This window comes from Paramisgurnus dabryanus, chromosome 18 (genome assembly GCF_030506205.2).
Source record: "Paramisgurnus dabryanus chromosome 18, PD_genome_1.1, whole genome shotgun sequence".
NCBI lineage: Eukaryota > Metazoa > Chordata > Actinopteri > Cypriniformes > Cobitidae > Paramisgurnus > Paramisgurnus dabryanus.
This window is the reverse complement of record NC_133354.1, coordinates 29205457-29220320: the sequence shown is the minus strand read 5'-3', so window position 1 is coordinate 29220320 and position 14864 is coordinate 29205457. Positions and strand designations below refer to the sequence as shown.

The following is a 14864-nucleotide window of genomic DNA, read 5'->3' as shown; positions in this document are numbered from 1 at the left end:
TTAATGGCATTTTGGTTGCGAGCACATCGTGTCTCTCCCGATGAGTCTGCTGTTTCTCGATGAATTGGGTGCGACATGAAGCGAGTTCAGCGTCACATGTTTCTGAACTTGAGCAGAGTTGTATGCATAGAGGTTTTCACGGAGGACCGGGTTCGATTAACATTATGTGTAAAACCCGAGGCGATCGGAAAACGGCCGTGATCAGAGTCAGTCAGCTCTAAAGTTCACGTGCAGTTTCAAGCTGCGTGCCTCCGTTTCTATTGCGATAACAACTGGCTTGGTTTGAAAGTCACGACCACGCGCTGCAGTTTCTTTCTCCGTCCCTTTGTTTAATAATATTCTTATTAATGAACCATCTTTTTATATCTAAAAAGTTTGCTCAAAGATCACAGAGATAGTAGCAAAAAAGAAATGTGAATGTCAAGCCCATTGCACGAGCAAAGCTCAAGCTGACTCTAGATTTAAAAAAGGCAAAGCTCTAATATAAAGTCACCAAACACTGGGACAGCAAGTAGACTTTTGAATCTAAAATAATAAGTGGATAAAGCTCTTTTAATCTGCAAGAGAGGAATTAAAAGAGGCACTTTTACTGCTTCTGCTCTATCTAAAAAGGAAAGAAAACTACATAAACCATAACACACCAATTACATTTATAATCTCTAGACCTGCACTTTCTATCATTAATATACTATACATATTATTGTAGTCAAAAGAGTTTGATAAAAGGGGTCATCTACACAAGTATTGCTTGATATGTCAGTGCAAAAACAGTAAAGTGTTTTGTGATGCTTTGACAAACATTGTCAGCTTTGTTCATTTATGATTGGGTTTATTAAATATATTTATTATGGTTATAATGTGAAATTAATATAAATGAATGCAGCCAGATGGAAGGCCCTGGTTACGTTGCAGGAGGTGGCCAGGAAGAAGGAGTAAAGCAAGAAGAAGTGCTAGATAGTTCAATAACAGTTTTGGTTTAACATAAAAAATGAAGTTGAATATTCCAAATTAATGTCGGCATCTTTTGATTTTCGAATTTCATTTTACTCTATATACCTAGTTTGGTAGGGATGGCAGGGGTCGGTGGCAATGTAGCCTAAGTATCTGGATATTTGCCTGGGTGCGAGGGCTTAGATTACCTTTCTCTTTTTGAACATACATCCCACCCAGCAAAATCTGGTTGAAAAGACGTCGAAACGACGACTTCTCCAGACGTCTTAATGACGTGAAATTCTGGTTGAAAAGTGAAAGGTGAAAAGACGTCTTTTCATGGTCGTTGAAAAGACGTCTATAAATCGACGTCTAGAAAAAGGCTAAATTTGGTTGAAAAGTGAAAGGCTAAAAGACGTCTTTTCATGGTCGTTGAAAAGACGTCTATAAATCGACGTCTAGAAAAAGGCTAAATTTGGTTGAAAAGTGAAAGGCTAAAAGACGTCTTTTCATGGTCGTTGAAAAGACGTCTATAAATGGGCTAAATTTCTATATTATTTCCTATGTCTTTCCAAGGGTTTAACCTCGTTTCAAGAATGTATTATATAATATTAATTATACTATTATTATTATTAGGCTAATAATTATCTCAAATAGGACAGCTAACAAAAAGGTAATACGAATTTATATGTCAAACACACATATGACATGAATATTTCATTAATTGGTTTATTGTTTTTTCAGCCATAATATATCCCTCACCTGGCATGGTTAAGATTCTTACCTTCATGATCTATTTATACCAGAAACTGCCTTTCACATGCATATGATCTGAGATAGCCATACATACATGGAATTGTTTTAAAATTCAAATTACTATCACAAATTCAGATATCACAAATACAAAATACTGTGTGGAAAAATTTATTTAAATACAAATACGTGGGAAAAATGTGGGCATACTGCGGGAAAATTGTGGGACACCACTGGGCATTCTATGGGCAAACTGTGAGCACATATCTGTGTCTTAAAACCCATAAAAGCTGTTCATTTCTTAAAGTACAAAATAAGCTTGGCTGAATAATTAGTCTTGTTAAAAGTAGCAGTAACAAAAAAAGACAAACTAAAAATGTTTAACATACATTTCTTTTACCCCTGGGTAGGGATGTGACCGAAGCCGAATACGTTATTCGGAAGGGCACGGATAATAGCTTCAAAACGAACAACGAATACATCCGAATAACAGAGAAAATATTCGGCCAGACATAATCACATGTTTACTGGAACAGCTCTAAATTATAAACCCCTTAAAGCAAGAATAATAAGTGTGTGAAGTGAATGAGTGCAATCTATAAAATGACATTTTCGGCGCAACCCTTATTTAGAAACGCGAGCTGTTTTGGAATTAGTTTAAAATCTTAAAAACGCTGCTAATATCAAACTTTTTAACCCAACTTTAAAAAAAAAAAAAAATTCCGTTTTATTTAATTCGGACAGAAAACCTTGATAAAATGCTGCACTCTGATAATAAAATATTCGTTAATAACTCTGTATCTCTGTGGCACCGGTAGATGATATTTTAATTACTTCTAGTCGAAGCAAGCTTTATTGTCAATCTAGGTGAATATAAAATAAATAAGTAAATAGATAAAAATACGAAAATGTAACATTTTAAAAGCAAAATTTAAACTGAAGAATACTATGACATGAATTGCAATTAACATAAAAATAAAGTAAGCAAATAACAACTGAAACATTTGAATTAAATATTTCTAATTACATGATTGTTTTAAATCATGTTGCTGGTTTTGAACTAAGTCAAAACTGATTTTTAATAGAGCATACTGTTATTTAAAAATTTAAACAACTATCTGATTATATATTTATTTAGATGAAGATTAATAAGAAAGTTTTTTTTAAACAATTCGTTATATTCGCGCAAACGCTATATGGACATAGATAAAAATGAGCTCAGCAAGTTTGCTTTCGTAAATTCTTATCAAAACAGATGTTTTTGAACTATTCTGTGCATATACTGCACCACTTGCGTGTCCCTGCGTTGCATTTCGGATCTGTCAGTCAGCGCGAGTTTGTCGATCTTAATAACTTTTTAACATAAATCAGTTCCCGAACTTTATCTCCCTTAATAACTCTTTAAGCATCAAGCAAGTCCTGCATTTTATTTTCAAATTCCTGCATGTTTTTAAACTGAAACCAAGATGTCAGACATGGATATGAGTAGTATTAGGTTATATTTCACTCTTTTAGAAAACTTACAAATAACGATAATTTTAGATGTTTAATTACTATATTTAAATCGCTAGACTAGGGATTAATGTAGGCTACTTATTTTTTTCTGAAAACATCGCACTCATTTAGAAAGAATGGGTCTCATGGAACTGTGCTGACAGGCACAATAAACATTTAAAGGTGATCTAGCCTACAGTTTTGTCAACGTGCTTTCAAGTTTGTTATTTTAATGCTACAATACAATGATGCATAGCACAAGCTGTATGAGGCTTTAAAAATGAGTTGTTTGCTTTCCATGAGTATTACTAACGAGAATCAAGTTATTTGTCTTTTTGATTAAAATTTTGTATTATTATTTTGAATAAATATTTACAGTTATTTAAGTTATAATTATAATAAAAAGCAAAAATGCATTTAAAATGCCATTTTAATGTAATATGAGTTGTCAACCCACCCACTTCCGGTTTAATCCGAATACAAATACAGATACAAATAATTTTGAGACTGTTACAGATACAAATACTGACTCCGCTGCACACCCCTACCCCTGTGTATAAAAATGTAAAAGGGGTACTTCACCCAAAAATGAAAATTATGTCATTTACACACTCTCATGTTGTTACAAACCCGCATACATTTCTTTGTTCTGATAAACAGGAAGGCAGATATTGTGAGAAATGTTTGTAACCAAACTGTTTGTGTAAATGACAGAATTTTCCTTTTTGGGTCAACTACCCTTTTAAGAAAATGTAGGAAATTTAGCTTGTGGATTGAATATTAAATTACTTTTATGTAACCACATAAAACCACTTATTACTAAACAGAAAAAGCAGGTCCAAGAACAATATGTCTCCTCATGGGCACCAGTTGATATTTTCTCGTCCTTTCTACATCCTGCTCTCGGTCACTCCAGGTGTGTTGTCCTGGTTGCTTTATGGTTACAGCATCTAAGTGAGAACATAAAAAAAATTAAATGTTAACATTAAAAACAGGGGTTGTCTTAACAAAAAGTAAAGCATGATCAATCCAATTAGGTACACTAATATTAAAAGGAATTTATATTTTATTTTACCTTTGTTATTTAGTCCCAATTATGTATTGCTATACTCCATTTAAATATTTAAAGCAATGCTTCAGACAGATTTTAAAATTACCCCGTGATGTACTCACACTCAGTAACTCAACATACACATGTTCAGACGAACACATTGAGTTATTTTAGTAAATGTCCTTGCTTTTCCGAGCTTAATATGGGAAAAAACATGGATCAGGGTACATTTTCCCAAAGAAGTGCAGCCTTTAAAGAAGTAATCCACACCGCTCCAAGGGGTTAATAAAGTTCTTCTGTGGGTAATCGATGCTATATAGTAAGAAAAGATAATGTTTTAAACTTTATAAACTATAATAACTAGTTTGCGGTAAACATTTGAATATGGATTACCTCTGTGAAGGATGAATGCACTTTATTGAGGTTTGAAGTCCGAAGTTGTTCCCTAATTTATATTTTCTACCATTATAAAGCTTGGAAGCGCAAGTAAAAAAGGGGCTATTTTCACTTGGTATTAAGATGTGCTGTTGTCGATCGGATCACAAGTGGACGATGCTAAAGACATGTGTAAATGATGTTCAAAACATCTTGAGGTTGTCCACTTTTGACCACATTCAGAGGTAGTTGAAAACACTTTTAATCGGATTGCTTATGTAGTGTAAGCGTGCATGTGGTAGATTGTGTTCCAACACCCACAAGAGAATATCAAAGAAATATAAAAGAAAGCTTTTACATATAAATGTACAAAACAATGTGCCGCATGTTTACTTACAAGCAGCGGACTCTGGCATAATATTAGCTTCGTCCATTTAAATCCCGTCATTACTCCTGCTCATGTTTAAATGACAGCAGAAGGAATCGCCCACAGTCTCCACAGACCATCCCCTAAAAGTATTCAGAACAGAAGAGGTTGAAAGGGGACAAAACTGACGGATTTAAATACCAGGTGTAACAGAATGTGTCCTTCTCATCCGCTTATGATCCGATCGACAAAAAAAAACACACACATCTTAAAGACACACTATGCAGTTATTTTACCTTAATGTAACAACTTCAAAGTTATTTTGGTGGTAAACAAAGTCATAGTAGGGCGAATCATCCTCCTGTTGAAGCTCGGGGAGGACGGCGCTACCAAAACCATCAATGCAAGCTTGAGAGAACCGCCCCTGACAAATCTCGCGAGATCTCGACTTGCTTTACGGCAACGACGTCACACACGTTAGGCTTGTTCGACGTTGTGTGGCGCTACAAGAACCGACCGCTGGATGACGTCAAAGTACCGCGAGAATGATCCGAGACGGCACTTTGACGTCATCCGGCTGTCGGTTCTTGCAGCGCCGCATAAAGTTGATCAAGCCTATGACAACAACTGCACGCGCGAATTTGAGACGTGAGGCTAAACAATTTAAAAGTTAAGAAAGCGCGTTCGGAAGAGAGTTGGAAAAGGAAAAGAGAATCTGACCGCGTTAGTAACCGGACAAGAGTCCCACTCGGTCAGGTTTTTACTCGTTGGCGTGAGCTAAAAGACAGCACTGGATGGGATGCTGATCTGGCGTTCTTGTTGATGGACTAGTAAGTAAATCTCTTATTTGTAAACTTGTTTGCGTCTTTGTTGTATGTTGTTGCGCTTGCTTGTAGTATGTCATGCGATTATCATGACAACAGTTGTCAATATCTCACATAATTATCAGGACATAAATAAGCCTAGAGGTTGTAAATAGTGTGAACATGCACAATTTGCAAACTATTATGATAGATAGCAATAATCATGTATAGTGACATTATAGCGAACAATGTTATGAAATAATGCAACGTACACAATTAACTTTGTCATGGCATTTTGTAATGTTTACTTGTGATTTAGCTGCAATCATGTAAAACGTTACAAGCTAGCAAACGCGGTACTTTATTATTATATGCACTCTACACTTGGAATAAACTTCTTATTATCCTATTACTGTCATCTTTAGTTTAGTAGACTATGCAGTAGCCTAATATTTGTATGAAATTGTGAAACATTACCTGGTCATTACCTTTGGAGTACTAGAGTGGAAAATTACGACAGTTGCAAGTATTCTCCAGCGACTCTAGGGGTCGCTGTTTGACAAAAACGCCGAAATGCATAGAGCGGCTTTAATACCAAGTTTAAACAGCCCCAAAAACACAATCACTTCACCAAAGTGTGTCATTCTGCTTATAAAAGAAATGTGCATGCAGTGAGCAAAGACGTTTCTCATGATGATGACGACTCACCTTTATGGATTCAGTCTTGCATAAGCCATTTGACACAGAACAGGAATTTGCAGAAATACTGATAGGAAAGGAAAGAAACTGAAGTTAGTTTTAAGTTGGACTACTGTTCCCATATTTATCAAGCTTCTGAAAGTGCCATTTTTGTCTTAAGTACTAAGAATTCATGAAATATACTCCTACTTTCAATCTTAAGTATAAAAGCAAGTTGTCAAATTTCTTAAAGCTAAGAATCACTCTTAGTGGCCAATCACACCAAACGCATTTATGGCAGTTGCAGGCGCCTTTTTTAATTATATTCTATGGGCAGGGAGTATTTGCGCACTGTTTTTGTCACCAGCCGCAGCACACACTTTTGAAGGAGCGCTGAGAGCGGAAAAGCAGCCGACAACATTCGCATCTTTCTTGTCCAATTGAATGGGGGGAGAGGCGGGCCTTACGGTGTGGTGAGGGAAGTTTACAGTTGCTTTGAAGAACCAGACTCCACTCGCTCACTTTCCTTTGTGTTTGTGCACCTCTCACCCTCAAACAAGGTCAGAGCAAGCGTCCTCTTTATAAAGTTTCTGCTAATATGACAGTTTATAGCAAAATAATATCACGCTTCAATATTTGATTGACAAGACAGCTGACTCGTTGGTTGCTAGCAATATGAAAAGTCGCGTCACACTGCTCTTTTTTAAAAAGCGTTTGGTGTGATTATTTGAGAAAAATAAAACTGAATTCGGGACAAAAATTTAATGGATTTCATAGGGTCCTGCTAGATGCCGCTCCTCCATGACTTTAAAGAATGATTCTACAGCCCTAGAAATATGACATCAAACACGGAACAGGAAAGGAGATTCCTGTGGCAGACACCCTCTCCAGAAAGACCATAGCAACAAAACATGACAATCTCATCAAAGATATGGACATGTAGATTCACTTAATTATAAAAACTTACCAGTCAGTGACACAAAGCTCCAACAGATCCGTACCGAGGCAGTTTTCAGCAGCTCAGATAGATGATCTTGGATGGATGGCCTGCAAAGAGGAGACAATTTCCCACATACATTATTGACTTTTAAGACAAACTTTTATTGACCAGTGAAGATAAGAAAATAGTCATAATATCTGACCTGAGATATGCGAACACGCTGAGAAGTCTAAGCTAAGAGCACGAAATGTTATTCTGGCTAGAAATGTGTAAGCAGATAGAACACATGATCGAAAGATGGAGTACTTGCCTGGTTCAACATAATTCAAATACCAAGGAACCCATGATTCCTAATGAAATACCAATCAGACAGTGGCAGGTATTAGCTTCAGACCTCTTCACCTCGAACAATGAATAAATGGTTAATGCAGACCTGCCAACCTTGGAAAATGTTTTTGAGTACAGTAGCATCGGCCGAAAGGACAGAACACGGGTTTTTAACATATAATTTAACACATGCACGCGCACATGCACGCACACACACCTCTTGGTAACTTTCAAGGTAACATGCTGCACATTGCACTTTTTTTCCCCATCCTGCCATAATCTGCTTTAAAAATAATTATAAACGTGAATAAAATCATGTTTAACTAAATTTGCCTTACATGGTGATTAATAACATTATTAATGTTAAATACTGTATTCTCCAAAGTTTAGCATGTCTGCACAAACACTGTTAAAAGTGATATTACTGTTAAATAGTGGGAGATGGTTAACCCACAAATGACATTCTGTTATCATTTACTCAACCTCATATTGTGTCTAACCTTCATGATTTCTTTCTTGAGTGAAACACACACAAAAAAAATTTAGAAAAAAAATTGTTGTTTTTCCCTGACTAGCAAAAAATACAATGGAGTGGGGACCAGACACTGTGGTTATCAACACTCTTTAAAATAACTTGTGTATCACACAATAAAGAAACTCATAAATGTTTGGATGGTCTGTTCTGTTATGTAAACTATGACTGAATTACATGTTTTAAGTTAACTATACCTTTAAGACAGTATTTTAGAGTTAACACTGCTTTAAATTCAACCATAACTGTGACAGTAGTGCTGTTAACTGTATGTCTGTCTGTAATTTATTGTAGCTTTGTTTACAGTGCAGTACAGTACGGCATAGGCACCTATCACGTGGGCGCTCGAGATACGAGATATTTTCCATTTATAAAACTTTATTTGATGTGGTTTGTATATGACGTTTTATTTTATTGACATCAAGAGCGCGTTATTTCAGAACGCATTTAATCCGCTTCACTCGGATGTCAGGTGGATTCCCTTCACTGAGAGTGAACTTTCCGTTTTTATTTGACTAAAACTGGATGATCTGCCCCATGGTAAAATCATGGTACTTTTTGTAAGCGCTCAATTATAAATGATGCTCATTTACAAATCAGAAGTAATGTTAGCGCATCTTGCGGTCAAGTGCACGTTATGAAACGGAGCCCGCGCGACCGTCGACTTCATAGGATTAAGCTAATGCATTATTTCATTATTTGCACATCCACCCTGACCAGTTTACCTTAGCGGGTCAGACGTCTTGACTCTCCGTTGAAAAAGATGGTCAGAAACTGCGGGTGGAGGAAGGAGATCACGCTGGATGTTGTGATTCCATCGATAGCAGACTCTTGTTACTGATTGGCCATACGACTTGTCAATCATCCCCACTTTCTATGTGGTGGATGAGCCCAGTGCTATGATTGGACATATTTTTCTTTTTTCTGTTGCTTCTTTTGAGTACTTCGCGCGGCAAAGGGCGTCATCAGGTTTTTGCGTAGTTTAGAGTGACAAATCGTACCACCGTACTTTGAGGTCAAAATGAGTACCTGCTACGCAAAATGCGTACAGGTTGGCAGGTCTGTTAATGTAGATTACTATAACCATTTCTTCCAATTAGACAAACTCAACACTACTATGGCTGCCACTGTCATCAGCAAGCTTAGTCACTTTCGCGAGACATGGCATACCAGTGAAATTAAAAGGTCCACAATATCAACACAAAGAGTTTGAAGACTTTGCAAAAACATTAAGTTTCACACACATTGGCCCACATGACTAATCCCTATCTCATTTTGGTAGAGAGAGTACAGGAACACACCTGTTAACAACCTCTTCATGTCTCCAGCCCAGCTCCTCATGAGTCGCAGACTGTGATCCATACTGCCAACCACAAACCAGCAGCTCCTACCTGAGATTGTCAGTTTCACAGAGACATGCTACAATGGAGTAAACAACAGCATCAGAAAAAGTATTATTATCGTAGTTATACGCGCAAGTTTGGTGGTACAAAATAAAACGTAGCGCTTTTCTAAGCAGATTTAAAAGAGGAACTATATTTTATGGCGGAATAGCACTTTTGGGAGTACTTTGACTCGGCGCAGTAACACCCTCCCTCTCCCATTATGAGAGAGAGAAGGGGAGCAGATTTTTCAGGCGAGTCCAAGTACTCCCAAAAGTGCTATTCCGCCATAAAATATAGTTCCTCTTTTAAATCTGCTTAGAAAAGCGCTACGTTTTATTTTGTGCCACCAAACTGGCTCGTATAACTACTCGTCTTAAATAGGAAAACCGTTGATGTGTTTGGTCTCTTCTAACTTTATCTCTGTTTGGTACCATTGAATGAATGAGGCTAAGCTAAATGCCATCGAAGTGTCGCAGCGCGCCCCAGCGATTACGTGCACGCACTAAGATGATACAGGGATGTATCAACTCTTCTTAGTTAAGGTAATAACATAGTTTAATATGGAAAATGGATAGACTATTCCTTTAAGTATTCATACCACTTTCATTCAAAGTGTCTTATTTCTTTCAAACGAATGGCGATGTAATATTCACGTCAGTACTAAAAGCTCAATTTGTACTTACTCTAAGTCTCCTTATTTGCACTACAAAAAATGAAGAACAAGACAGAAGCAATAATAAGAGAAGTGCTTAGGATACCATAGTTCATATCTACACTGTACTAGTTTTTCTTACCCCATAACAAGTATGTTTACTGCTGTAACTGTAGATGTTTTACTGGCTCCTAAAGGATTATCTTATAGTTGTCTTTGCTTTATATATGTGACCCGTCACGGAAACCAGGGACTCAAGTCGGCAGCACAAGTTTCGAGAAAATGAGAAACAAAGTTTTTTTTTCGAAATTTGTGATTTTCGTTTTATTGCAGAATCTGTTAGTTAAGATCACGAAGAAGCCTCTCCATGTTTGAGATAGCAGTTTTTGTATATTTAAAAGCGTACATTTTGCGGTTAAAATAGGCTTGTTTTTGCGGAGATTCTAGCGTGCAGCGGGGGGCGTCATTGTCTGTGTGTATATTTACATACTGTATAAGCTTGTGTTTTCGCCTCCGCCCCCAAAGGGAACAGCGTGACTACTAAATAAGGATAGTTCGCCCAAAAATGAAAATAATGTAATTAATGACTCACCCTTATGTCGTTCTAAACTCGGAAGACCTCCGTTCATCTTCGGAACACAGTTTAAGATGTTTTATCGTTAGATTTAGTCCGAGAGCTTTCCCCTTCATTGAAAATCTATGTATGGTTTCCATGTCCAGAAAAAACATCATCAAAGTAGTCCATGTGACAACAGTGGGTCAGTAAGATTGTGTTGATGCATCGAAAATACAGTTTGGTCCAAAAATAGCAGAATTACGACTTTATTCAGCATTGTCTTCTCTTCCGGCTCGAGCGTGAAGTCACGTGACTGTAGTGACGCGCTGCCCTGTTCCTCAGACATGTTTGCTAAGTTTTTTTTTTTTTTAAACTTATAGCCTGCGTCTCCCCAGACTGTAAAGCTCGGGCGCACAAAACAAAAGAAAAATAAAAGAAGCTGGGGCGGAACAAATAACAGTCAGCCGCATCGTACGTCAGCCGCGTCACTGACTTTATGCGGCGCCGCAGTCGGATGACGTCAAAGTACCGCGAGAGCACTTACGCAGTAGTTTAATTTCGACTCGCTCTCGCGGTACTTTGACGTCATCTGTATGTCAGTTCTTGCAGCGCATCATGAGTCCAAACACACAGAAGTTACACAGATATAGTTGTATTCTTCATATAATTGGCTACATGTTTTGTCTATCAATATTTTCCATTAAGTCATTGGCTGATGGAGGAACGAGCGAGCCATTGGTAACCTCTCTAAAGGATGTCACGTTTTCGACGGCGCTGTTTGGATGATCTATTATACTACTTCCCTATTTTAAATACAAACTTTGAAGGCGGGTTCATGTGTTTAACGGGGTGTAAGCTCATATACCCTTACATGTTACGATTTAAATAGTCTTCAGATTATATATTATATTGTATTACCAGACATTCATGCGAAATCTGATGTAAACAATCTATATTTCACGGATTATACGCATTTGTGGACAAATAATGGTCATTGGATAACCTGAAACAGACTGGATTCGACTTGTGATCCCCACAAAGGTAAAAGAGTCATGTTTATTTTTGCGGGTTGTCATTTGGTCATAAAATACTGCATATGATGCTAGAACATCTCAAAAAGGGTTTTACAGGGGGCATGGCTTAGCTAAATGAGATGTAAATGAGCCCTATTGTCTCCCCCAGCTGAAAAGAAGAGTCCCTTTCGTCTCGATTTTCTCGGTTTGAGTATTTCTGAGTTCCTATATTCAAATGGCCACAACTTCTCCAAATCTTATCAGATTTCCATGTGTTACACATCGTTGGAAAGCTTAGAAACTGCACTTTCAGAATCTGTGAATAACTCAAAATGCCCAGATCCGACTTGTGTCCCTACTTTCCGTGACTGGTCACATATCTCTATGCTTTTATTGCTATAAAAAAAGAAAGCAGACATATAGCCAGTGTCACTGTTTGATTTGTATGAATGAGCTGTGTTTTGACCTCGAGCAAACTGTACATAAAGTCAAAGTGAGATATGACTATTTAATTAGTTATAACTATTTTATTTATCATTGCATTGAAGAGACCAACATGCTATTTCACTTTTGAGCACTTGACTTGAGTCTGATTCTGGTGGCTGTAAAAATATGAACAAAGTAATACTTACTCTTTAGCCAATAGAAAACATCAAGACACACCAAGAAAAGGATCTGAAAGAAGTAACAATAAATATACAACAGTTATTTATTCAGAATGGCCTTTAACATTTAAAGTAGAGTAGTTAATGTAATTTTGATAGGGAGCTGAACAAAGCACACATATATTGCAATACATGGAGTAAACTTGCGATATAATTTGTTTAATACACTTAAGAAAAAACGTTTCAAAACACGTTTTTATAAAAGATATAAAACAAATATCCACTAACGTTAACTGTTAGCTCACAGCTGTGCCACGGGCTCAATCAGGCTAGCCGTAAACTGAAAAAAGCCCACACTACATACTTGGAGTAAACTTATTATAATTAACTAAACAATTTAAAATACATTTAAAAACAAGCATAACACGATTATATAGAAGATATAAAGACAAATAAAAGATGTCCATTAGCTCACACCTGCGCGACGAGCTCAGTCAAGCTGACAGCGCTCGAGCTAACATTACTAACAAACGATAAACATTCAAATTGATCATTTATTAGTCGTATCGACATATACTGACAACTGAATTAACATCCCTGTGAACTAATTTCAATAAAGTAACAACGAATTTAAGGAAACTTACCCCAGAATCGACCACAAAACAGAAACACTGGTCTGAGGAGAAAATCCCTAACGCGCGTCTCCGGTTGAATAATCACGTGACCACAAAGCATGAGATGGTCGCGCGCCTCTGCCAATAATATCATATTAAAAGAAAATAAAGATATTTGTTAAAAGATGAAAATGAAGTGCTTCTATCAGTGCTGTAGTGGACCAAAATGACCTGTTTAGAGCACATTTAACATATTTATTTAATTAAAATAAACAGAAATATTAATAGACTTTAAACAAAGCATTTCATTATATGTGCTCAGTATTTATTTTTTCTGCGTATACATTCATGCATATTTTGTCTGGATTATTATTGAATGGAGACACGTTGAAAAGTGGTCCGAAAAAGACGTCTAATTATAGGCTAAATTTGGACTGAATTAGACGGACCAAACAAAGACCAGTTTTCAACGTCTTTTTTTGGACTAAATGAAGGTCATGACGGGCCGACGTGATTTAGCCCAAAAAACAACGTCTAAATGACGTCTTGTGCTGGGTGGGATGTGTTTGCATCTCTGTTTGTTTAATAACGTAGTATAAATAAAGAGTAGCGGATCCAATAATTGAGAACCCAACACAGTCCCGGGTCACAGTACAAAGTATTGCGAACACGTGATGCCTTCAGTAAATGAAGATCACCACAACCATAGACTGCAACACAACACAGCAACAGGCAAAGGAGAAGCGGGAAAAATCAAAGAAAATCTTAGAAATTCCTTAACAACTTAACATTGTTTGGCAAACTTTCTTGTGGCCTACTGAAATTTTTTTTTCACACCTGCTTGGCTTATCATCTTTTTACCCATTTCACATCGGAAAAATAAATGAACACAAGTTCAAGGATTTTAGTTTTTCTTTGCTGGTAGGGACGTGAAATGGGTATTAATTTTTTATATAAATGGTCTTAAAAAGGTCTTAAAAAGACTTGAATTTAACTTGAAGAAACCTGTAGGAACCCTGTCAGACTGAACTATAAAAACATTGGAGGTTGCAAGAAAATACGACGAAGTTATTTTTTATCTAAATCTATTTTGCTTGCACATTTGGCACATGGATGTATTTATATAATAACAATTCTGTCACATATCTGTCTTGTGTTTCCCTGGTCCTTTCATTTGAATTATTGTTTTGTCTGCCATGTTTTGTAGTTTAGTTTTATTGGTTCTTGTCTGATTGTTTCCCAGGTGTGTCTTGTTATCTTGTTACCCATCTGTATTTATTGCCCTTGTGTTTCAGTTGTTCTTTGTTGAGTATTGTTTGATGTAATGTGATTCCTGTTATGTTCCTTATAACATTCTGACATGCCAAGCAAAGCGTGCACATGAATGAGCATAAAGTAAAGCTTTGTTTGTCATTGGTCACATTTTTGCCTTACACAAAGCTATGAAGCCTCTGTTAATTTAACATTGGCTTTTTCCCTGGAAGGACGGTTGCTCTTTTCATTTAGAGCATAAGATGATGCACTGATTAGTCTCTCACTGTCTGTGCTGGTGCTTGGGGCAGATAAATACATGCTAGAAATCCGTGCAAGCTGTATCTGAGCTGCACATGTGATATAATGTGTATGTGAGAGGGCTGTGTGTCATCGGGCACCAAAAGACTGCGAATAAAAAACACAGAGGTAACGTTACATGGGCTCCATTAGGGATGCTCCTATCGATCAGCCGCAGATAGGTATCGGCCGATAACTCCATTAAATGACTCTAAATTTGCCGATCTTGTGAACCGAT

General features: G+C 36.9%; 1 long non-coding RNA gene across 3 annotated transcripts; it reads right to left on the bottom strand.

Annotated features, from left to right (window-relative positions):
- Positions 1-1583: 1583 nt before the first annotated feature.
- LOC135776706 (uncharacterized) lies at positions 1584-13379 on the bottom strand. 3 transcript variants are annotated; one of them, XR_010544173.2, is made up of 7 exons: positions 13106-13379; positions 12489-12531; positions 9552-9669; positions 7419-7498; positions 6482-6539; positions 5001-5113; positions 1584-4127 (listed from the first exon to the last, which is right to left on the bottom strand). It is a non-coding gene; the product is annotated as an uncharacterized lncRNA (long non-coding RNA). The 3 variants fall into 3 exon arrangements; XR_010544174.2 differs by lacking the exon at positions 1584-4127 and adding an exon at positions 4411-4540; XR_010544175.2 differs by lacking the exon at positions 5001-5113.
- Between the last annotated feature and the right edge of the window lie 1485 nt (positions 13380-14864).